Consider the following 26229-nt stretch of genomic DNA (forward strand, 5'->3'; position numbering starts at 1 on the left):
TGAAAGAAGCTATATCAGTTAATTTTTTATTTCCTTATTGTTGAGTTTTCCTTTTTATCTTTTTTGAAATGTTTTAAAACTTAAAGATACAAAAATAGTGTAAAGAACCCCCATATAACTTTACTCAGACTGGTAACTTTTTAATATTTGCTACAGTTGCTCTCTCACTCTCTCTCACATGCACATTATTATTATTATCATCTGTCCTCTGAGATAGAATATCATTATTAGTATTTTTCTCTGAGTAGGTTATAAAAATCATGCCACTTTATCGCAGAACACTTCAGTGTGTATTTCCCAAGAGCAAGGATATTTTCTTACATAACCACAATATAATTATCAAATTCAAGATAATACTATTATCTATTCCACAGCCCACATTCCAATTTTTTGATTGTCCCAGCGATGTCTCTTAGAGCATTTCCCCCACACAGTCCAAGATCTAATCTAATATGACATATTACATTTGATTTTCATGCTTCTTTGCTATCCTCCAATCTTGAATAGTTTTTTGGTCTTTCTTTTCTTTCATGATATTGACATTTTTTTTTAAATGTGGGTCTTTTTTGGTAATAGAATATTCATTAATCTAGGTTGTATCTGTTAATTTTTGCTATATAATTAACCCCAAACTTGGCAACTTAAAACAAAAAATTGTTATAACAAAAAATTTATCATTTCTCACAATTGAGTGGGTCAGCTAAATGATTCTTCTGGTTTGGGCCAGCTTGACTGGGGCTGGATGGTCTAGGGTGAGCTCTCTCATGTGTCTAGCAGTTAGATGAATATGAGCTGGAGTGATAAGGATGACTTAGCCATGTATCTCTCATCATCTGTGTTAGTGAGCCAACCTGGACTCATTCACATGATGGTGGTCACAGTTCTGAAGCTCAGCAAGGGAGCAAGCTCCAATGTACAAACTTTTTCCAAACCTTTACTTGCATCATGTTTGTTAATGTCCCATTGGCCAAAGGAAGTCACAAGGCCAGCTCAGAGTCAGTGTGGGAGAACCCTCTCACAGATCATGGATAGAAAAAATTAGAACAGGGGCACCTGGATGGCTCAGTTGGTTAAGCATCTGCCTTCAGCTCAGTTCATGATCCCGGTGTCCTGGGATTGAGCCCCACCACCCCTGCTTCTCCCTCTCCCTCTGCTCTCTCCCTCATGCCCTCTCAAATAAAAAATAAATTAAATTTTTTAAAAAAGAAAAAGAATAATTTGTGGCCATTTTTATAATATACCATAGCAGCTAAACACAGGGGATGAAATTGTTTTAAGGAAGAAAGAATATGCTATTAATGGAAGAGATGAGGAGAAAAGACAAAAGCCCCCAAAATCATGAGGTACAAATACTTAAATTTACATCCTTGAAAGAATCTGAAATCAAGATGCCACACCACTGAGGGAAAAGGGCTTTTAATACAAGCTAACTTTTAAAAATTGGTCAAAGGGGTCAAATTTAAAAGCCTATACATGAACTGTAATGCTCACTCTCCAAAGCTATAATGCAATTTTCACAAACACTAAATGACAGAGAATTCTGTGCAGAGGAATAGGTGCCTATGGTAAGATGAACAAGATAGAGATGATACAGGGAACTGACGATCTTCTTCCCTGCTGGGCAGTGACAGAGAGTCCTGACACTGTAATAAAGAAGGGAGCCTGCGCCCATTTTACAGGTAGCACCAGCAGCTACTTCATCACTACTGAGTACTGCAAGGCAGCAACGGAGGCCCAGGAATGCCCAAATTGAGCATTGTTTTTCAAGAAAATATGGAAATTTAGAATGAAATGTGAAATTTCTAGACTCTCTAAATGTTGCTTCAAGTATTTTTAAGAGCACATTCACATGCTAAATTAGGCCCAAGGACCATGAATTTGAAAACTCAACTGTCTAACCTACAATCCAAAAACTCAAACTACAAAAACAAAAAGAGTTTAAATTTTAGATAAATGAAATGCTTATCCAATTCCCTTAGTCACAGTCTCTCTCTTAACCTGTGACTATGTAAAATGTACCTTTATTTATGCTCAAGAACTATAAGACTCAGCATCATATATATAGCATGGATACACCTTTATGTTCCACAACCATCATCTTCAGGTGATATATTACATATAGCAAAGATGATTGAACTCTGTAATGCTGGCATATGCAGACATCAAGAAGTAATGGAAAACTGACAAAGAATAAGACCATGACACGATTTCTGAAATCAAAAGCCTGAATTTATTTCTTACGTAAGGAAGAGAGAGTTTTGCTCGCTAGGCACACTGTCTGAACAAAACAAACTGCTGATTTAGGGGATGGATTTGCTTTGAGGTTATACTGTCAAAGAGATTGGAGTGGTCAGTCTTGGAAACATGTTCAAAGTCAGCAGCTTCCCATTAGATGATTGTCAAAGTGGGAGACTGACATTGATTGGCTGGCTTTCAGATAAGACAGATAACACCGCTTTCATTCTTGTTTGGGGGTTTGATTGTTACCATAGCTAGAGAATGGGATGTCTTTCCCTAAGAGTGTGAGGGCTTGTTGTGAATTATTGGAATTAACTGTGCAGAACTAATGTGGGACACTGGGAAGGTTATACTGCTCTCTCCCGATGGGCCATAAGCTTATTACCACAAGGGGTATGGCTCCTCTGTGAGGTCAAGGCTCTTCAAGCAGAAAGTCAGGGGCACCTTTCATCTCAACCTAAGAAGAGCTCTATCAATGTAGTTAGGTAGATGTTGCTCCTCTGAAAGGTGATGTTCCTACCCTCATGAACTACAAAAACCATTAAGTCCAAAAAAAGGTATTTCATTAAAAGCATATTCTTACTGTTGCCCCAATACTGAGACAAAAGGGGTGCATAAGAGAAAGCATGAGATACAGAAGAGGAACAGAAGGGGGGAAAAAGAAACCAAGGTAAAGTAGTCTTGTGTCTTATTATAGCTACATCTGGAATCAGAGAACAGATTAAAATTCAGGCAGCTGGATAGTGTTCATTTTTTATATGCTTCTATGACAGAGTTCCTCACTCCCATGATGACTTTTTTCTCTTATTAATAGCATGTCCATAGCTTCCAATAAAATAGGATGTGGGATATTGCTTTATAAATATGAAGCCCAAGTTAGATCTTATATGAGATTCCCCTCTCCTGGCTTCTCACATAAAGAAGGTCACAGGGAGCCTCAGAGAGTTGGAAGGTCTCCCAAAAGGGCCATAGGGAGTAGGAGAAACAAGAAGAACCTTGCTGGGTGTTCAGTGCCAAATGACAATGCCATGTATTTCAATCAGTCTTACATCTATCTGACCTTTGCAGTGGGAAATCTGTCCCCCCTCTCCACAAAACTGATGGGATGCAAAGAGTGGCTTTAAGCTATATAATAAGAGAATGTGTTGTTTCTCATAACTGCTAAATTCATCCATCCATTCCACAAACACTGAGCATTTACTAAAGGCACAGGCTTCAGAGCAAAGTAAAATTCATCCCTGGGCTCAAAGCACCACAATCTTAAGAGGGAAGAAAGACACAGATACACTGACATATCAGGTGAGTACAGAAGTAGGATCACTGCCTGAAGGAGGGAGGTATTTAAATAAGACTGAGCTTTTAGAGGGCTAAGAAACAACTGTCTCTTTTGACCAGCCCCAAGGAAAGTGGGTCTATCCTGGGCCCATGCATCTCATCATTTTCCAGATCAGTGATCATAGGTTTTGTAGAATGAACAGCAACAGTCTCAGCAGCTCTAATTGGTTTATTGACTCTGGTATTCGATGTTTTCTGAAGTGAAGGACCTTGCAATGAATCACTGTTTTTTCCTGGATCAGCCAGAGGACTTAACCGGCGTTTTTCACAGAAGAACTGAGGAGGCTGGAGGAGCTTTTAGTTTATTTTTGTTGGCTATCAGGCACTCCTGTAGTAGTCGTGTACTCTGCAAATGCTACTGTAAAGAACCCTAATTGTAGCTGGAATAACAGTATCAAAAAGCCACTACTTCCTGGACATATGAAAAAAAATGAAGTAGGGTAGGGAGAGTGAGCAAGGAGGTCAATAGGAGTCATTCAGTTAGGGTCATTCAAGAGATGCAAAGTGCCTGAAACAGGTAGAAGGTCAGTAGTAGGTGTGGAAAGAAAAAAAAAAAACTGGTCATTAGAGAGTTTTCTGAGGTAGACCATTTGGTAAATGATTTAGTAAATGGATAGAGAGTGGTGAGAAAGATTATGAGGGGCTGGGAAACAGTGGAGGTGGAAGGTGGATGGTGGATATATGAAAAATAAACATGAAACAGGTCTCAGACGGGTACAATCCTTGCTGGAGAGGATGACCACATACCTATTTAGAGAGCTTTTATAAAGAGAGTGAACAAGGGGACACTATGAACATGTGCACAGTATAGATGTGATAGTTAACCTCAGTGGGGATGAATAAAGAGAGCGTGATGGGGGAAGCCTAGTCATGACATGGGGAAAGGGCCATTCTGGACAGAAGCATCACAGTGTATGGAGGAAGGTGTGTTGACTACACGTGTCTATAGAGAGTATCAAGGATGCCCTCTTGGTCCAAGTATGAGCTTGCATTTCTAACATTAAAGTGCTGGAATCAGGGGCACCTGGGGGAGTTCAATCAGTTAAGAGTCTGACTCTTGATTTCAGCTCGGGTCATGATCTCAGGGTTATGGGATCAAGCCCTGTGTTGGGCTCTGCACTTGCCAGGGAGTCTGCTTGAAGTTTCTCTCCCTCTGCCCCTCCCTGCCAAGCACACGCTCTCTCTCTCTCCCTCTCAAATAAATAAAGTAAGTAAGTAAGTGTTGGAATCATGCTTCCTGCCCTAGCCAGCAATATTACTATGGTCAAAAGCCCCATTAGGACAGTGGCCCTCAGGCTTTTCTTGTTTTCTTTACAGTAGCACTTGCAGAGTATGCAAATACTACAGGAGTGCCTGATAGCCAGCAAAAGCAAACCAGCAGCTCCTCCAGCCTCCTCAGTTCTGTGAAAAATGCCAGTTAAGTCCTCTGGCTGATCCAGGAAAAAACAATGATTCAATGCAAGGTCCTTCACTTCAGAAAACATCGAATACCAGAGTCAATAAACCCTTATAAGATCAAATATTTCTGTGGTTCAGAACTACTGAAATAGCAGTCAATCTGTCTCCATACATCAGGCTTGCTTCCTTTTAATTCATTCTTCAAATTGTAGCCAGAAAATATGAACTATATTTTGGTATTTTTGGTGTTACTACAGTGTCTGGCATTGTGTTTAGCAAGTAATTAGAGTTAAATAAATGTTTAAGGATTGAAAAAAAAATGAATTTTATCTTTCACTCACTTTAACCTTTTAATGATCCCTCAGGATAAAGTCCAAACTTAAACATGGCTTGCAGGTCAGTGAGCAATCTAGAACTGATCTACCTTTCTGGCATCTGTTTAGACCACTCTCTTGTATTTCAGAGAGTGGTCTAAACAAAGCTTGGAAAGGTAGACTGATGCTAGATTGCTTGATTTCCTATAAGCCACATTAGATGCCTCACTTGTTGATTTCAAATGTCTATCTAGTGCCTTCATCCCATCACTGTTCCACTCCTAGGTATCTACTCAACATATGCTATTGTTCACAAAAACCATGGATAAAGATGTTCATAGCTGCATTATATACAAGAGTTCCAAATGGGAAACAACCCAGATCATCCACACGAACAGGAATAAACATGGTATCCTCTTAAAGGCAATACTATGCAGCCATGAGACAAAAGTAACTACAGCTAGATGCAACAACATGAATGGATCTCACAAACATAACACTGGAGAGGAAAGCCAGGTACAGAGAGCATGTACTATATTAGTCCAAGTATATGAAGTATAAAAATAGTCAAAATCAAACTATGATGTTATAAGTTAGGACAGGGTGACCCTTGCAGAGGAGAAAGGCAAGCTCCTCTCTGGAATCGGACATAGGTAGGCTTCTGGTAGGCAGGTAATACTGTTTCTTGATCTGAGCAATAGTTACACGGGGCTTTGCTTTGTGAAAATTTGTCAATCTGCACACTTAGGATTTATGCACTCTTTCTGTTAATACTACAACAGTTGACACTTTTAAAAAGTTCTCTGCCTTCATACTCTGCATCTCTCCTTTTTTGCCTAAATAACTCTTGCTCTTCCAACTTTCAATATCACTTTCTCCAGAAGCAAGTGAAGCAAGTGTTCTTGCTTTCCTGAATTCCTAGACTATTTTAGCTTATCCTGCTATGTAGTCAAAGTCTCCTGTTGTTCACCTCTCTTAGCAACTCTCCACATTTAATTACAACTACTTGTTGGGTCAAGTTTTGCAAATTGGCTTTATATATCTTTTTAGGCACATTGTGAAAGTGCACAAATTTTAATGGAGGACATGAGAAGGTAGTAAGATTTAATAATACTCTCCCAGGGGAGAATATCAGCCCCAATACAGTGAGAAAGATAGAAGGGTGAACTAGTTATCTATTGCTTTGTAACAAATGACCAAAAACTTAGATGCTTAAAACAACACACACTAATTCTCTCACAGTTTCTGTGCATCACAACTCTGGGTATACATTAACTCGGTCCTCTACTTCAGGGTCTCACAAAGGTACAATCAAGGTGTCACCAGGGCTGCATTCCTTTTGAGAGTCTCAAGGTCCTCTCCCAAGCTCACATGATTGTTGGCTGAATTTAGTTCCCTGACACTGTAGAATGGAGATCCCCTCTTTCTTGTTGAACTAAGGGCCACTCTCTACTCCTAGAGTCTACCCATCATGTCACATACAGACCTAGCCGTTCTCTCAACATGACAGCTCCTTCAAGGTCAGCAAGGGAGAGTATTTCACTCTAGTAGGCTAAAAGAGGCTCATATAATGTAAAAGAATTATGAAAATGAAATCCTATTACCTTTGCCATATAATATCACCTAATTGAGGGAGTGACATCTTATCACCTTTGTCTTATTATGTTGGCTAGAAGCAAGTCCCAGGCTCTGCTCACATTCAAGGAGAACATATTCTACATGGATATAACTCATTAGGGATTGCCTTAGAAGTCTGCCTTCTACAAATAGGTAATATTTGGAGAGTGAGGGAGATCTTATCAGCAGCCCTCAAATCCCACAATACAGATGTGGGAATCAGCTTCCAAGATGGTACTCTATGATCATACCATTGTGTAATCCCCTACATTGAATGAGAATTGGTCTATGTGACCAATAGAAATTGGCAGAAATGATGACCTGTGACTTCTGAGACTGTATCAAAAAAGACAATGCAGTTTTAACCTCCCTGTCAGGTAGGTATTCTCAGAGAAGCTGGCTACCATGCCATAAGGATACTGAAACAGCCCTCTGGAGAACCCCACATGGCAAAGAACTAAGACCTACTGCCAATCAGGGTGCTAGATTCCAAAAGAATGCCAATTAAATTTGGATTTCTGATAAACAATGAATAATAGTAAAAGTATGTCCCAAATCCTGCAGACTTACATTGCAAAATTATCTGTTATTTGTCTGAAATTCAAATTTAACTGGGCACCTTGGGGTATTTATTGTTTGTTTGTTTTCCAAAATCTGCTAGCCCTACCTGCCAGCAGCCATGTGATGCAACAGATTTCCCTGCCCAGCTTCAATCAAAACTTCCTCTGCCTATGGCCACAGCTGACATCTTGACTGCAACCTTGGGAGAGACCCTGAACCAGAACCTCCAGGCTCAGCTGCTCCTGAAATCCTGCCCCACAGAAACTGAGACTATATATGCTTGTTACTTAAAACCAGGAAGTCTGGGGAGTAATTTATTACACAGTAAATGATGACTAACACAATAGGAAACTGTCTACCCACTACCCTGCCCAATTAGCCTCTCTTTCATGAGACACAATAGTCAAGAATAGTTCCCTCATTTAAGAAGCAAATCCCCTTCTTTCGTCGAAGAGTAAGAAGACAGTTCAGAAATGACAGCTCATCATCTATTAATGAAATGCTTCAGTATCTATGTGAATTCAATCTGTCAAACAGGACTTATTTGTTAGGGAAGTCAGAAGGCATTTTTTGTTGTTCTTGCTTACTGAAGTTGGCAACAGCAGCTTCAACATAACAAAGCCTGACAGCTAGATGCAGCCTGAAAATGCTAATGATAGGCAAGTGATATCTGCTAGAAATATAAAGTCCTGCGGTTCCTCCAGCCAAGATGGGAATGACAAATGCGCATTAGACTACTGAGATCTGCCAGGGTCCACTCTACTGCTGGAGGAACAGAAAGACGTTTAAAAATGATTTACACATTATTAAACATGTAGCTGGAGAGAAGGGAGGAAACGAAGCAAAGGATCTTAAGAGCCGTGGTTCTCAACTAGGGGCGGTTTTGTCACCAACCCCCTTCCCCAGCAGACACGTGGCAATGGCTGGAGACATTTTTGGTTATCAAAATGGGTGGTGGAAGCTACTGGCATCTAGTGAGTAGAGACCAGGGATGCTGCTCAGCATCTTCCAGTGCACATGACAAAGAATGATCTGACCCAAGATGTCATCAGTGCTGAAGTTGAGAAATCCTGCTTAGTAAGAAAAATATACAACTGGACAGAATGAGGGGATGCAACAGAGGCAGGCTGGAGCCTCTGCTGTTGCCATGACCCACAGAAAGTGCAAGCTCACTCGCTAGAAGAATATGAAAACACAGAGCGACTGAGTTAAGGGAAGGTGCTGAGATGACAGGCTTTCTGCTGTTGCCCGCAAGCAGAGAGCCCCATCATCTCTACCCCCAGGGACTCGGAGATCATGCAGTAGAAGCAGAAAAAGGCAAAACAGAAGAAGGAGGAACCCAAGTAGCTTTGTGGCTTCGTGTCCAATCCTTTTGCCCTTTGCTTGTGTTCCCAGAGCCAGTGCCACCATGCTTGAGTTTTCTCTACAGTGTTCACAGGTCCCAGCATCATCGATGGCATTCTCTGTGCCCTGAGTCTGCGGCAGGTCCCTTTTGTGCTTCCTTCCCCAGGGAGCCAGTCTCCTTTTTTGGGGTGTATGTGACAGTTACTTCTTCCCAGTGTTTTTTTTTTCCTGTGGGGCTCACCTCAAAGTATTAAAAGTAGCTTTATAATTTAAAAGAGAGAGAGAGAGAAATAGGCAATCTTCAAATTATGACAGGGTTACATCCTGATAAACCCTAATAAGGTGAAAATATCATACGGTAAAAATGCATTTACTACACCTTACCTACTGAACATCTTAGCTTAGCCTCGTCCACCTTAAATGTGGTCAGAACACATTAGGCTACAGTTAGGCAAAATCATCTTGACACAAGGCCTCTTTTATAATAAAGTATTGACTATATCATGTAATTCAGTGAATATTGTGCTGAATGAGAAAAACAAAATGGTTGTAGGAGGACGGAATGGTTGTCAGTGTATCAGTTGTTTGCCTTCATGATCATGTGGCTGGCTGGGAACTGTAGCTCTCTGCCCTGCTCAGCATCACAAGAGAGGATTGTACCACATATTACTGGCCTGGGAAAAGATCCAAATTCAAAATTCCAAGTAAAGCTTGTGTATCACTTGCACACCAACATAACGTTTAAAATTGCAAGTCAACCGTCATAAGTCAGGGACCATCTGAATTCTGTTATACTGACAAATCAGATTGCTCTAACACTCTGGTATTCAGAACATTTCTTTTTCATTTTTAATAATAAATTTATTTTTTTATTGGTGTTCAATTTGCCAACATACAGAATAACACCCAGTGCTCATCCCGTCAAGTGCCCCCCTCAGTGTCTGTCACCCATTCACCCCCACCCCCCGCCCTCCTCCCCTTCCACCACCCCTAGTTCGTTTCCCAGAGTTAGGAGTCTTCATGTTCTGTCTCCCTTTCTGATATTTCCTACCCATTTCTTCTCCCTTCCTTTCTATTCCCTTTCACTATTATTTATATTCCCCAAATGAATGAGACCATATAATGTTTGTCCTTCTCCGATTGACTCATTTCACTCAGCATAATACCCTCCAGTTCCATCCACGTTGAAGCAAATGGTGGGTATTTGTCATTTCTAATGGCTGAGGAATATTCCATTGTATACATAAACCACATCTTCTTTATCCATTCATCTTTTGATGGACACCAAGGCTCCTTCCACAGTTTGGCTATTGTGGACATTGCTGCTAGAAACATCGGGGTGCAGGTGTCCCGGCGTTTCACTGCATCTGTATCTTTGGGGCAAATCCCCAGCAGTGCAATTGCTGGGTCGTAGGGCAGGTCTATTTTTAACTCTTTGAGGAACCTCCACACAGTTTTCCAGAGTGGCTGCACCAGTTCCCATTCCCACCAACAGTGTAAGAGGGTTCCCTTTTCTCCGCATCCTCTCCAACATTTGTGGTTTCCTGCCTTGTTAATTTTCCCCATTCTCACTGGTGTGTGGTGGTATCTCATTGTGGTTTTGATTTTCAGAACATTTCTACTTTGAAAACGCTTAGTACACTGATCCATTCTATACTTTCATTCCATATTCATTCATATATTCATACTTCATTCTATAAATTTTTATTGAGTGATTCACTGTGCCAGGTACTTTGCGAAAGACTGTGTATAAGAAATTCATTCAGCCATTAAATAAATTTGTAAGCACCTGGAAGTGATATGAAGGAGGAATGAGATGTATGTCCTTCCCTCAAATAAAAACAAAATTTTGAGTTAATAATGAATGCAAATAGGAAAAAAAAGACAGGAAAAAATAAAGCAAAACCCTGCTGATTTAGATCAAAGCTTTGTATAATTCTAATAAAGGGTCATTTTCTTCAGGCAAACATTTAAAGACCAGTTGTCACAACACCATAGGACAGGTGAAGGATGCATGGGCTAATGTGTGAAACTAGCTGGTCATGTGTGTTTTCATTGACAAACCTCCATTTGTCTTAAATCTTATACAGTATATAATAATTTATGAAGGGGTTAAAAAAGTATGAAAAACAGGAATCAAATGAAACCAAAAACATCAGTGATGGTTGAAGAACCATCCATGATATAGGATATATCCATGTCTTACGCAAAAACTTCAGCTCAGAAGAAAACATGAACAAGCATTTACTCTTAGCAGAAGTGGGGATCTGTGAAGGCTCTGAACATGCTTCTTATGAATGGTGAAGTATCATAATAGCGCTATTCAAATCAGAATATAGGAGGACCTAGGAGTCACAAAAGAGGTTTAAAAGGCAAGGAAGGCAAAGGTGTAGTCCTAAAGCAGTTTGGCTAATGCAGGATGCAGAAAGGAACAGAATAAGATACCGGTAGAAAGGGCATAAGTGAAATTTAGAGGATATCCAATGCTCAATAAGATGCTCACATCTAAACAAAGGCATGGAGGGAGGGAGAAAAAAGTGAAAACAACTTTTATACTGTTCAGTACTACTTCAATTAGAATTATTTTTATATCACCTCACACCTGATAGAATGATTGTTACCAAAAAGATAATAAATGTTGGTGAGGATATAAAGAAAAGGGAAAGCTTGTACAGTATTTCTGGGAATGAAAACTGGTGCAGCTACTATGAAAAACATTAGGAGAGTTCCTCAATAGAACTACCATATGATCTAGCCACCTCACTTCTGGGTATATATCCAAAGGAAACAAAATCAGTATATTGGGGAGATATATACACTCCCATGTTCTTCACAGCATTATTTACAACACCCAAGATATAGAAACAACCTAAGTGTCTATTGACAGATGAATAAATAAAGTGTGTTATATATACACAATGGAATATTACCTATCCATAAAAATAAGGAAATGCTGCCACTTGTGACAAGATGGATGAATGTGGAGGGTATCAGCTAAGTGAAATATACCAGACAGAAAGAGAAATACTGTATATTATCACTTGTATGTGGACTCCACAAAAGTCAAACTCATGGAAACAGAAATAGAATAGTAGTTTCCAGCAGATAAAGGGTGGGAGAAATAAGGAGATGTTGGTCAAAGGGTACAAACTTTCAGTTATAAGATGAATAAGGTCTGAGAATCTAAGTAAAGCCTGGTGACTATACTTAATAATGTTGGATTGTATACTTGAACTTTGCTAAGAGAATAGATCTTTTTTAAGATTTTATTTATTTATTTGAGAGAGAGTATAGAAGTGGAGGGGGAAGCAGAGGGAGAAGCAAGCTCCCTAATGAACAGGGAGCCCATCTTGGGGCTCGATCCCAGGACACTGAGATCATGACCTGAGCCAAAGGAAGACGCTTAACCAACTGAGCCACCCAGGGGCCCAGAAAATAGATCTTCAGTGTTCCCACCATAAACACAAACATTAAAATGGTAACTATGTGAAGTGATGGATGTGTTCATTAACTTGATTATGATAATTATTTCATAATGTATACATATAGTAAATCATTACATTGTATATCCTAAATATATATAATTTTTGTCAATTATACCTTAATTAAACTGGAGGGGCACTATCTTTACGAAATGTGATTCTTAGTGCTCATAACCAGCAAGAGTGTGATTCTAGTTAGAGATACCTGAAGTAGGACATCCATGTCACTAGAACACTCTATAGATATCAGCCTTTTTCTTTCTTGCTATGTTCTCCATGAAACAAAACCATCCTTGCTTACAGGTCTAGGCTAAAAACCTCAGAGTTCTACAATGAAATTCCCAATTCAAAGAGATCCCAGGGAAAGAGTCTAACTGGATCAGCCTGTGTCACCTATCTGTATGTTGAACCAACTACCAGGATGTGATGAGGCTCTTTGTTTAATGGCCCTCAACCAAGTCATATGATTAGACTGAGAAAAGAGCAACTACCCCAAAGAAAGAAGACAAAAATGACTGGACAAAACAATCAATGCCTACAACCTAAAGGTACCAAAATAGTAGAATGGTTATATAAATTAGGGTATTTCAATATGAAAGACTATTAAGTAGCCATTAAAAATTCTGTATTATATTTCATAAATTCAGTGAGATTCCAACAAATGCCAATATTTTTGTCTAGAACTAGGAAAGCTAATTGTAAAATTAAATAATAAAATAGGCAAGAATAGTTAGGCAAACATCTGAAAAATAATAAAAGCAACGAAGAATAAGCCCTACTGAATATTAAAATATATTTATAATGGCACAATAATTTAAAGCTATGGAACTAGTGTACAACTAGAAATGCTAATGTAACAGAATACCCTAGAAATATAGGATAGAAATACACATGGGAATTAGCATATAATAGAAGGGGCATTTCAAACCTGTTGGGTAAAATTGACTTTTTAAGAAATGTAGAGATGATTGGATAGCCCCGTGGAAAAAGAAGTTGGTACTACACTTTACATTGTGCAGCAAAATCGACTCTAAATGGATCAATGATTTAAAGGTAAAATTTTGAAGTATTATAAGTACTAGAAGAAAAAAAAATGGGCAAATTTCTTTATAACCTGGTAGTGGTGAAAACTTTCCTGTGATTCATGGAAAGTATATAACCCAAAAGAAAAGTACAAATGTTCTAATACATATTTTTTTCTATCTTTTCACAGGTAGCTAAGGCTCAGATTCCTAAAGCTCTGGCCATGTCCCTTTATTGTCTATAAACTAGGACACTTCCTTTTAAGGCCCTTTTCTATTTCCACTCTGTAATTTCCATTCCTCTAACCCAATCTTTTTATTTTGGTACCATTTGGTGTAAGTTTCCATAATCTGTTTCAAATGTTTTGAAGGAGGGTACATATGGGAAAATAAAGAAATGAATGAATAAGAAAGAAAGAAGAGTATGCAAAGCTGGGAAGAATCAGAACAAAAAAAAGGGAGAAAGCATACTAACTATAGAGGTTGATATAAGCCATCAATTTTCATCACACATTAGAATCTGAGGTTCCTAGAAGCCAAGGCATGAAGGGAAAAATAAGGTCACAAATATCTGGCTTTCATTAAAGACAGTGAATATCAATTCCTCCAAGGACATACAGCATTTTACTGGCATGGTATTCTCAAAGAAATTGAAATCTTAAGAGAATAACAATGCCCAACTCTGATGGTTAAGTGCAAACTGTTATTTAACACTAATTAAAATGTAACTTTCTTTTCTACACCTGCAGATTTTCCTACTGATAATCCTTCCCCTGCTCTCCTTACTCTACCTTTCAATATAATCCATGCTTGGCCAGTCAGCGTGGGGCAGGGGAACCTCAAAAGAACCAGACTAAGTCAGAAGATGATGTTGGGCAGACACTTGGGAATCCTGGTGCTGATAGGAAGCAGCATGAAAAAGGAGATACCTATTTCAGACCAGCTCAGTGGGTTAGAAAAGAGTTCAACTTGTAGATACATCCTAAGCTCTGGGAATCACTTCTTATAGCATAACGAAGTCTCAGCTTGAGCTTCTATGGAGCCACCAAAGGGAACTGAGTGTGTCTGGGAACATCTGTGGGTTCAGTGGGTTCAGCCTGCCAGAAATCTCCCCAACTCTAATGGAGTATTCCTGGTCACAATCATTAAAAACTCCCTAAAGCTCCATAGAGAGGATGACAGAGAAAAGAGAGGTTGTCCATCCACTCCACACCAGCTCTCCAAGCAAGAGCAGCACTACACAGCAGACAGGTCATTAGTGCCCATAAACTTAGCCAGGAGAATGCAGAGCCTGAGCCCAGCACACCTGCTGGGGATCATCAGGACAAGGGGAATACAATTGGTGATTTGTTTCCAGGCACATTTTATATGCCCTGGTAGCTCTCAAAACCACTGGGATGGTGAGGAGATAGGGAGGTGTCAAGGGTTCTGAGATTGCAGGAAAAGTGGAAATGAGAAAAAGAGGGGTTCTCACATCCTCATGATGTGAGAAGTGGCACACCATCCTCTTGGATGTTGAGTCTTCCCAGAGGGCTTTTCAGCTCATCAACAATGACAAAAGCAAGTATATGAGACCGATCCTAGGGAAAATGCCTACTTCCTTCAAGTTATTAAAAACATCTGCTGGACATCTGGCCAGGATGGTTGGGAGGGCTACTGGAGAAAAGCACCAGGCCAGTTCAAATCTTGGCCCTGTCAAGAACAAGCAATAAAATGCTGAACTTGTGCCTGTAACTCTCTGGGCCTAAGTTCTTGTAAAATAAGAACGTTGAACTAGACCAGTCATTCACAAAGAATATTGAACAGAAAGCTCCAGTCTATGGAGTGCCTAAACTTAGAAGGGACCTGTGAAGACCAGACAAGAGGGCCGCTGGGCCCCAGCCCCACTACTCCAGGAATAAGATGCATGTCTGTTTCATGTACAGAGACTGCGTAGCTGTTTTTATTCAAGGGAAAACTTGGCTGCTAAAATAAAGTTTCACAACTACTTAACCAAACTAAAATAGTTATTCATAAGAAAAAAAAAATCAAAGTAAATCTGTGAGGACTGACCAATATTAGCAAGAGAGGTGGATGTTTACCTTGTAGGTGTGCAGCTCTGAATAGAGTACAGATTCTGGGCAAATGAAGTTTGCTAATACAAAAGGTGAAGACCTGTCATCTAGGCCACATTGTGTGGGGTTTTAGGCCATCAAAGGGATGAAATTGATGGAACAGACTGGAAGAAGAAGCAGAAAGACGGACCAAAGATAGAAGGACTACTGGCTATCCATGTGAGGTGGGCTCAGAGTAACTGGAAGGTGCCCAGAGGGAAATAGCTCAGACAGCACTGGCTTTGCTGATCTCTGTGGGTATTTCTGCTTTACCACATACCAAGAATGGGTTGTTTCAGGACCCCTGTAGGCCCACTGAATCTAAAAGCAGGTTTAAAAAATAAAACCAATCAATCATTATAATGCTGAAACACTTAAAGGTTTACAAACCAAAATCCTGAAGATTCAAAAGCCTCTCTCTCTCTCTCTCTTTTTACTAGATTACTGGTTTATTATAAAAGGATATATAACTCTGGAACAGCAGGTGAAAGAGATGCAGAGGGCAAGGTATGAGGGGAAAGGGCCCAGAGCTTCCATGTCCTGAGTGCACCATTCTTCCTGCACCTTCATGTGTTCACCAACCCAGAAGCTCCTCAACAGCTTCCCTCTCTCTTTTTTAATTGGAGTATAACTGACAAACAATATATTAATTTCAGGTGTACCACATGTGATTCCACATTTATATATATTTCAAAATGCTCACCATGATAAGTGTAGTTACCACCTGTCACCATACCAAGTTCCTACAATATTATTGACTAAATTCTCTGTGCTTTACTATACTTAAGTAAAGTGACTTATTTATTTTATAGCTGGAATTTTGTACCTCTTGAATAAAGGTCTGTCGTAGTGTAAATGAGGTGATTTTTCTCACAGATCTACTTGTGAGGGCACCTGCTGAGAGACTTCCAGTGAGCTTGAAAATAGCCAATTATTTTTCTAAGATGGAAAAGTAACGTCTTCCTATCAGTTCAAATTCCTGAGATTATGATTTGCAAAACTTGATATTTTTTCAATTCTATCTGCTCCTAATAGAGATATAAATATTCAGCGTTGAAGACTGAATTCAGGGGATAATTACTAGATTAGTATAGTCACAATTATAGTAATTTGATGATTTCAATTAGGCTGGCTTTCTCTTTGACAAGGATGACTGAAACAAATTGAAATCAGAACCCATAGGTCTTATAAAGATAAGATTACTGGACAACATTTTATATGGAAATACTGGCTCCTAAATATGCTTCATTAGCATCATATTCCCAAAACAATGTTAATCTTTCCTTTTAAATAAGAGATTGGCACATCCTATCTTGTCCAATAACATTCATTCTATTCCTCTCATCCCAAATAAAATGTTACATGGAAAACAATCAATTGGGGCACCCAGATGGCTCAGTGCTTAAGAGTCTGCCTTTGGCTCAGGTCATGATTCCAGGGTCCCAGGATCGAATCCTGCTTCAGGCTCCTCTCAGGGAGCCTGCTTCTCCCTCTGCCTATGTCTCTGCTTCTCTCTCTGTGTCTCTCATGAATAAACAAAATCTTTAAAAAAGAAAACAATCAATTATTACCCAATATCATAATCTTTCAATGGCTGCTTTCCTTTGAGCAAGGCAGTCTGCATTCAGATCCTGATTCCTTCAGAGACTTGAGAGAAGACATATGTGAGACATCTATCTGGGTCTCTGAGCTGCTCAAAGCATGGCTCCTCAAGTTCTTGCATTTGGAGCATGTGAGATTCATCCCTTTCACCTTGTGAATGTCCAAAACAAAGTAAAAAAATGCATACAAATTCTATTATTTAAAAAGGAGGGGGGCGCCTGGGTGGCTCAATCGGTTAAGCTTCTGCCTTTGGCTCAGGTCATGATCCCAGGGTCCTGGAATTGAGCCCAGCATCAGGGTCCCTGCTCAGCAGGGAGTCTTTTTCTCCCTCTCCCTCTTCTTCTCTCTCCATTCCTGCTCTCTCACTCTCTCATCATCTCTCTCAAATTAATAAGTAAAAAATCTTTTTTAAAAAAGGGAGAAAGGAGCATTTAAAAGATGCTGCTGTTAAGACATAAACAGACATTTCTCCAAAGAATACATACAAATGGCCAACAGACACATGAAAAATGTTCCACATCACTTGGCATCAGGGAAATACAAATCAAAACCACAATGAGATACCATCTCACACCTGTTAGAATGGCTAAAATTAACAACTCAGGAAACATCAGGTGTTGGTGAGGATATGGAGAAAGGGGAACCCTCAGGCTGTTGGTGGGAATGCAAACTGGAGTAGTCATTCTGGAAAACAGTATGGAGGCTCCTCAAAAAGTTAAAAATTGAGCTACCCTATGACCCAACAATTGCACTAATAGGTATTTATCCAAAGGATAGAAATATAGTGATTCAAAGGGGCACATGCATCCCAATGTTTATAGCAGCAATGTCCATAATAGCCAAACTAATGGAAAGAGCCCAGATGAATGGATAAAGAAGATGTGGTATATATGCACAGTGGAATATTACTCAGCCATAAAAAGAATGAAATCTTACCATTTGCAATGACATGGATGGAACTAGAGGTTATTAGGCTAAGCAAAATAAGTCAGAGAAAGACACTGTATGATTTCACTCATATGTAGAATTTAAGAAACAAAACAGATGAACATAGGGGAAGGGAAGGAAAAATAAAATAAGATGAAAACAGAGAGGGAGACAAACCATAAGAGACTCTTAACTCTAGGGAACAAACAGAGGGTTTCTGGAGAGGCAGTGGGTGGGGGGATGGGGTAACTAAGTGATGGGCATTAAGGAGGGCACTTGAAGTAATTAATGAGCATTGGGTGTTGTAATGCAACTGATGAATCACTGAATTCTACCTGTGAAACAAATAATACAGTATATGTTAATTAAATGGAATTTAGATAAAAAAATTTTTAAAGATGTTGCTGTTAACCTACATGGTTTCCTTTTTTTTTTTTTTTTCCTACATGGTTTCCAAGATTTAAATCAATTCTGCACAGGCTCCTAGGAATTTATTTAAACCACTGGGCTTGGGCAGCCCCGGTGGTGCAGTGGTTTAGCGCCGCCTGCAGCAAAGGGCATAATCCTGGAGGCCCGGGATCGAGTCCCACATCAGGCTCCCTACATGGAGCCTGCTTCTCCCTCTGCCTGTGTCTTTGTCTCTATGAATAAATAAATAAAATCTTTAAAAAAATAAATAAACCACTGGTCTCAACCAGGAGTGATTCTGCTCCCTAGGGGATATTTGGCAATGTCTGGAGATACTTTTTGTTCTCACAACTTGGGGAAATACTAGTAGGATATATTGGGTAGAGGTTAAGAATGTTGCTAAACATCCTACAATGCACAAGACAGCATCCTATTACAAAGAATTACTGAATCTAAAATGTCAGTGGAGGTTGAAAACTCCTGCTTAACCCAACCAGGGCAGGATGCATCATTTGTAATGGTTCTTGACTATACTAAATAGAGAAGCTCATAATTCATTCCACTGTGTCATACAATAGAGACTAATTCTAGACTATGGCCAGGAGAGCAAGGGACTGCTAGAGACTAACAAAGTGGGATGATTTCAAATTTGACATGTATGGAAGACCTATCTTGGACTAGTTTCCCAGGTATCTTCTTTAATTTGCAGAATAATCAATCCTGAGGTATGTAGTACTATGCTCACTTAAAAAATCACAATCTAGGGGCACCTAGGTGGCTCGGTCAGTTAGGTGTTCAACTCTTGGTTTCATTTCAGGTCATGATCTTAGAGTCATGGGATCAAGCCCTGTGTTGGTCTCACAATGGGCATGGAGCCTGCTTGGGATTCTCTCGCTCCCTCTCCCCCTCCTCTGGGTGCTCTCTCTCAAAAAAAAAAAAAAGTAAAGAAGCACAATCTAAGTGACTAAGAAGTTTAGACATATGACTAAGGTCCCTTGGTATGGGAGGAAGCCAGGATTCACTCCCAGGGCTCTCCCTTCCCAATGGTATTTGGAAGTGGAAGGTGATACATACCACACAGCAAGCATATGCTAGAGAAAATAATGTGATAGGAATTAAGACTCTCTTACTGCTTCTATACACCCTTTGGTGTGCCTCTGCTTGTAACATCTTGTACCTATGACTTTGTTCCAAAGTTTCCATTAGATGCCTACAGCTAGTGTGCCCACATGCCCTTGAGCAGCCCTCAGCCAATAACTCAGGGCCATGAGTGTATAGAAGTCTAGGTCCTGTTCCTCAAGGCAACACAAGGTCTGAGCAGTGACTGCCACTCCAGAGTTCCCCTGTGGGATCAGGCTGAAGGACACTTGAAGGACCTTACCTGCAATCACACTCTTACCTATCCTGCTTACTCTACTCCCTCATCATTTTCTCTTGAGAACACTTCCTTAAGAAATCATTTGCACATAAAGCCTCATCTCCAAGTCTGCTTCTGGGCAACCTAATGCAAAAGAGGAGGTAACTTGGAGGCTAGGGAGCTTGGAGATGCTTCTCATAGTAAGAGGACATCTAACTGGATGATAGTGGAAGATATGGTCAGAGAGATAGACTGTACCCAGGATGAGTCTAACTCAGGAATTTGGATGTAGCCCATGAGCAACAGAAAACTATTAACAATTTTTCCAGTAAGGGAGAGCATTCCACATAAAATAGAATTGGTTACATGAATAAACCTTAGTTGATACTAAATGTAAATTATTGGACATTTTCCAAGTACATTACTAAATAATGGGGAACTTGCAAGTACAGCACAATGCAATAAAGGGAAATGAAAAATTCTTAGGTGGTGATTACTTTCTGTGGACAAAGGGGCTTCATGCTATAGAAATACATGAATAGATCAAATGACTTTGAACTGTGATTACGGCCAACCATAAAATGGAAGCTTGCTTCCCTGTGGCCTGGGACCACTTATTTTACAAAATGAAACACTTGTCTTTATAACAAGGTAATTTCATTTCTAATATGAAATGAGAACTACTTAGTATCTTGGAAAATTATGGACATCTTTTGTTTGTTATTAAATAGTTTCTATCTGCCTACTATGTGTCAAGTACTAAATAGATTAAGAAGTAAATGTTAAATATTGAAATAGTTTTCGGATTTTTAAACTCTATATTCTTTTTTTAAAAAAAGATTTTATTTATTTATTAGAGAGAGAGAGATAGGCAGAGGGAGAAGCAGGCTCCATGCAGGGAGCCCAACGCAGGACTTGATCCCAGGTCTCCAGGATCAGACCCTGGGCTGAAGGTGGCTCTAAGCCACTGAGCCACCAGGGCTGCCCATTAAACTCTATATTCTGTAGATGTAACTGGAAGAGGGTTTCCTACAACATTACCTCTTAGTCTGAGGCCTAAAAACTAAGTTTTATTAATAATAATTAGGTAGAAGAATATCTGCTAAGCTTTTTTTAAGTGTCTAAAATATTCTGAAATAAAAATAAAATTCTGAAAGAAATTATTTTAATGTAATACAGAAGGTTAGAGTTTAGTCTATACTTGATATATAATGTTATAATTCGATTTTAATGTGACACTTACTGCCTAGATCATGGGTAAGCAAACTTTCACTGTAAGGAGTCAGTAATAATTTTAGGCTTTGTAGGCCAGACAGTTTCTGTCACAATTACTCAACCTTGCATTGAAGTACAAAAGCAGCCACAGATAATATATAAACTATTAGGCATAGCTATGTCTCAATAAAGCTTCATAGATACTGACATTTGATTTTCATATAATTCTCATGTGTCACAAAATATTCCTTTGATTTTTTTTCAACCAGTTAAAAATGTGAAAATAATTCTTAGCTCACTAGTGGGCTATATAAAAACAGGTCGTAGGGTAGATTTGGTCCAAGAATCTGGTGTCCCAATTTTTAGTTTCCCCAAAGCAGGGCTGAGGCAAGAGCTTGGGATGCAAGTAGTTTATTTGGGAGGTACCCCCAAGAAGCAGAGGCAAAGGAACATGAAGAGAGGGAGGAAGGGAAAGAGGGAGAGGGGAGGAGAAGGGAGGGAGGGAGCAGGAGTGGGAGAGAGGGAGAGAGAGAGAGGGAGGGGGGGGGGGAGAGAGAGAGAGAGAGAGAGAGAGAGAGAGAGAGACCCTACAAAGAATGTGTTATTGTGTTGGTTACTGAGGGCAGCTGGGCTCTATCCCATGGGGGAACCTCTAAGAAACTGGTAGAACATGCCTCAGAAATGTTCCTCTGAAAAATGGGAGACTTGGGTCATTACCTACTGACTATAGTCTCTTGATTTTAAGTTGCCCTACCTGTGTGTCAGTAAAGCTCTGAGGCATAAAAGTGAAGAAGTGGTACAAGCACTCGTGATGGGATGCTGCTCGTCAGCCTGGGAACTTGCCACCAGAGTGGCATATACTATCATAGGTGGGTTGAGGGAATATACAGGAATAAAAAGTGTTTGCTAAGGTGATAATAACCTTTATTTCTGGGTTATTTCTCTGGGAGCCTAAAATCACAAACATGAGGGTACTAACATTCTAAAAGCTAGGTCACTCACAGGCTGTAAAGTTAAAAACCCAGAAGAAAGCCAACATCTTGGGGCCCCTATTCATTTAGTTACATATCAGGAAAGGAATGTTGGTCATGGAGAAGGCAAACTCCTGAAATAAAAAAATTCAGCTGTAGGTAGGTCTAAGTAGAGGAATGCAGAATGTTTCTGAGCAGTTCCTGAGTGTAGGATGAATCTGCAGGTTTTTAGAGGAGTTTGCCAGCAGGGGAGAGGAGACCATTCATGCACCAAAGGATGAGCCCCAACAACTCATTCTGGGAAGAAAGGCAATAAGATAGCATGTTGGCCTGCAGCACCGATCCTTCACTCAGGATTCACTCCAACAAAATGAGGGGAACCACCACTGTCTGAAACTGAGCAGTGATGGGGAGGAGCCCACCAGGAACAAGAAATCACTCTCAGTGGGAGCCATCACAGAAACTCAATGGGAAATGCATAGTACACAACTACTGTTTTGTCTGCCCAGAATTTATTTGCCTTTCTGGTAAAACAATACTCATCAAGTCCCTAGATATTCTCTTGGGATATCCCATCAATTACTCTTGAACAGTGTTCATTGGGCATTTCTCACTGGTTGTCACTCCTTATTATTGCATTGGAGCCTACAACTATGGTCAGTGTATCTCAATTCTCTGGCCCCAATGATTGATTCATAAATAATATGTGACCCAGTTGAACTACTGAGAGGTAATTAGCCTTTTTCTAGGGCTCCTGGGGGGGAGGGGACAGTGCCCATTCCTCCTAGGCCTAAATCTGAGAGGATATAGAATATGCTGAGGCTAGGGCCAGCATGTGAGGATTCAAACTGAAAACCTCAGGGAATGCAGAACCAGGAGATGGTAAGAAGCTAAACTCTGAATCTACTCTTGTTGACCCGGCTGACATAGTGCATAAAGTGCTTCTCAGACTTTAATGTGCATATAGATCCTGGGGATCTTGTTAAAACACAAGTCTAATTCAGCATCATCTAGGATGGAGCTTGAGATGCTGCATTTCTATCAAGCTTCTAGGGGATGTCCATGCTGCTGGTTTGCAGACCATACTCTGAGTAGCAAGGATGGAAAATGCACTGAATCTATGTCCATAATGTGACACAGGAACCCAGGGGTTCAGACTCGGCAGGGCTGAAACAGCTAATTAAACTGGATAGCTACTCCTGATAGTAGTATAGAACTTAAAGCATGAACAAAAACCTCATATGCTTAAATTTTTACCTCGAGGCACAGATTAAAATAAAAGATTTTCTATAACATGATTTTTAAGTAATGTTCTCTCTTACAGCAGTAGTAATAAAATACCCAAAAATCTAACTCAGACTTTGAGTCTGACCCAATCCAAGTTTGCTTGCTGAATTGTAGTTATCAGGTGGATTCATAGCTCTACCAGGTCTCTGATGTGAGTGAAGGCAGTGACCTGGGAAGAGTACAATTCCAGCAATTTGAATGACAGTATCTGGAACACTTTGAGGAACACCCTAAATTTGCAACCCCTTATGATGTGCTTCTCATTGGATCTCCTATGTCTCCAGAGTAGTTCTCCTGTCTTTGCTTCGAGAAACTATTTATTTATTGCCCTGAGTGTGTGCCCTTGCAGAAAAAAGCCATACTGTGTGCCCCACCAGTCACTGCTGCTCAGCCAATAACCATAATTATATTCCAGCATTCCTTGGGAGGAGAGTTGAGTGTGGAACCAAACTAGGGAAGAGAAGGCTTTATATAATAGAAGATCTTTAGGAATTTGTTGAGCTATAAGAGCAAAAATCAGAGGGGTATTTGTGGGAAGAGATCTTGAGGATTTTGAACCCAGAGGGAAGAGTATATAAAGGAAGAATAAAAAAGAATATAATTCACAACAAAATACATATTTTGGTATGGAAATGCTGGAGTGTAACTACAGGAGAAGATATCTGGGAGTGGTTGGATACTGGCCCCTATTACCATAAATGCAATAGCTACAAATGCCAGTAAATGCAGATGTGTTAGGTTAGCAATACATGTCTATATTACTATTAGATTTCTATTTTGCTATATAATAAATTACCACAAGCTTAGTAGCTTTTAAAAACAACACAAATGCATTGTCTTATAATTCTGGAAGTCAGAAGGCTGAAATCGGTCTCACTGGGCCAAGATGAAGATGTCAGCAAGGTTGCATACATTTCTGAAGGTTCTGGGGGAGAATTCATTTCTCTGCCTTTTCAGCTGCCAGAGGCTGACTGCATTCCTCAGCTCATGGCCCCTTTCTTCATCTTCAAAGTCAGCAATCCTATCCCTGCGATCTCTGCTTCTGTTATCTCATCTCCTTCTTGGACTTTCCTGCTCCCCTCTTCCCTCATCAAGACCTTTGTGACTACACTGGGCCCACCAAGGTAATCCAAGATAATCACTCTATCTCAAAATCCTTCCTTTAATCCCATCTGCAAAGTTCCTTTTGCCATGTAAAGCAACATATTCACAGGCTCGGGGATTAGGAGTATCATCACTGTGGGGTTTTCCATTTCTTACATAGAATATCCAGACTAGAGTGCCCATTTTTCTGAGCCTTTTGGCTCTTGCTTACACCATCTGCTATGGCAATTCTGCCATTATTACTTGACTTGGTGCAGACCATTGTTTTCTTAAAGCTTCTGAGAGCTATCATAATTGTGTGTCAGCATGGGCTCTTTGCATCCTTGTCAGAATGTCAAATCCTACATTGCAGGACAGTGTTCCTAAATCAATACACTCTCTTTGATTCAACTTTGGCTCACTCTCTCTTGATCCAGTACCTCAAGACTCAGTACCATAGCTCTCTTCTGGATCCTAATAGCGTATGTTGGCTAGATCCTGCAACAACTTTGGGATATAGTCCCCTTCCTCTCTCAGAAGGCCAGCACTTCTCTGACAGGGTTATGTTGTGACATGACCCTGGTTGATCTCCTATTTGGCTGCAGGAGATAAAAGTATTCTATCCCACTTTTCCACCCTTGAAATATCTGTTTTTTGTGCTTTCTTTCTCTTGAAAGTCTAATAATCCCAGGGCTATGGTATGCCAGAGGCTGTCCATATTTCACTACCCCCTAGTGATGGGGCCCTGATTGCCAGCTAACTAGTGGGTAATCCACCTCTCAAATCCCATTTTAGAGTGAGCTTCCTCTCATCACTCCTGACACCAAATCTCTCATGTGTAGGAGTGTTCTTGGGAATATCTGTAAGGGTATGAGGAAAGCAGGTTTGGGCACAGAGAGAAATGAACTACAATGTTTTCGCAACAATGGCCCTCAGTTGAGCCCAAGTGAAGAGCTCTGAAGCTGAACTGCCCTTTAAATTGTCCTGCTTGAAGCAAGGGATTCAGATCTTTCCATTCCTGCATCAGCTAGTCACTGTGGCTGTGCTTGGGGAAGGGGTGTGACCCTTGTGAGGTGGCTTCCTTTGGCCCAGGGAAACTCCCAAAGAGGGATTACCATGAACTATCAGCTACCAGAACCCAGCTGGTGGGGGAATGAGGCTTCAGTCCTGAAGAGAAAACAGGGCAGCACCTATGACAAGGGCTATGGTAAAAAAGTTTTTAAAAGCCTTGCCCCAGAAGCTCTGATATGCTGAGATGACTTTTCCTGACCTCGGGGAGCTGTGGCATCTTGGACCTATTATATAAAAGTGACGGGGTCTGGTCCTTCTCCTTATTATTAGTTGCCAAGAATGGAACCTGACAAATCAAAGAACCTCCCCAATAGAAGATAAACTATTTTCAAACTCATATTTGTTTGAATTCCTGTTTCACTCATTCTCTTTGGCCTTATGGCAAGGAAAAGGAGCTGAGGATAAATGTACCTCAAAAAAGCCTTTCCATGTCTCTGAATAATTAGTAGGCAGAAAGCAGACAGGTAAAACTGCCCAAGAAGTGGCAATATAACCTCTTAGTTGGCCTCCACTGGTATTAAGAAGTTCATTTCCATCTGAGAACACCATGGAATCAGCCTTGCCCTGGCTGCCACTTCCCTAGTAGCAAGCTCTCCAAGTGTGTGACACCAGAAGGATTTGTCCAGAATCCAATGATAATATATTTCATAGACCATAGATTTAGAGCCCAATGAGTTGGATGATGTGAAATGTCACAATGCATAAATGTCCCTGTGAGGAAAACAGGTCAAAGGCAAAATGGGGATTATAACTCCAAGGAGAGGTAACTAACATGGCCTCAGTTACTACATGGTGAATTTCTTGGCAGAACATCCCTCACCTAGGCTGGGGGATCCATCAGGAGGAGCCAGGGAAATAATATCAGCATCTAAAATATTCTCTCATTAGTGCCCTTTAGGACTCC

At 40.2% G+C, this 26229-nt stretch overlaps 1 protein-coding gene and 1 pseudogene across 15 annotated transcripts in view; one reads left to right on the top strand and one right to left on the bottom strand.

Annotated features, from left to right (window-relative positions):
• The window catches only part of FANCB (FA complementation group B), a 459601-nt gene that overhangs the window by 369431 nt on the left and 63941 nt on the right, over positions 1-26229 (bottom strand). The gene's annotated exons all lie outside the window — the stretch shown is intronic.
• Positions 8611-8810, top strand: LOC111094719 (annotated as a pseudogene).

The sequence above is a fragment of the Canis lupus genome, chromosome X, assembly GCF_011100685.1.
Source record: "Canis lupus familiaris isolate Mischka breed German Shepherd chromosome X, alternate assembly UU_Cfam_GSD_1.0, whole genome shotgun sequence".
NCBI classification, from domain to species: domain Eukaryota; kingdom Metazoa; phylum Chordata; class Mammalia; order Carnivora; family Canidae; genus Canis; species Canis lupus.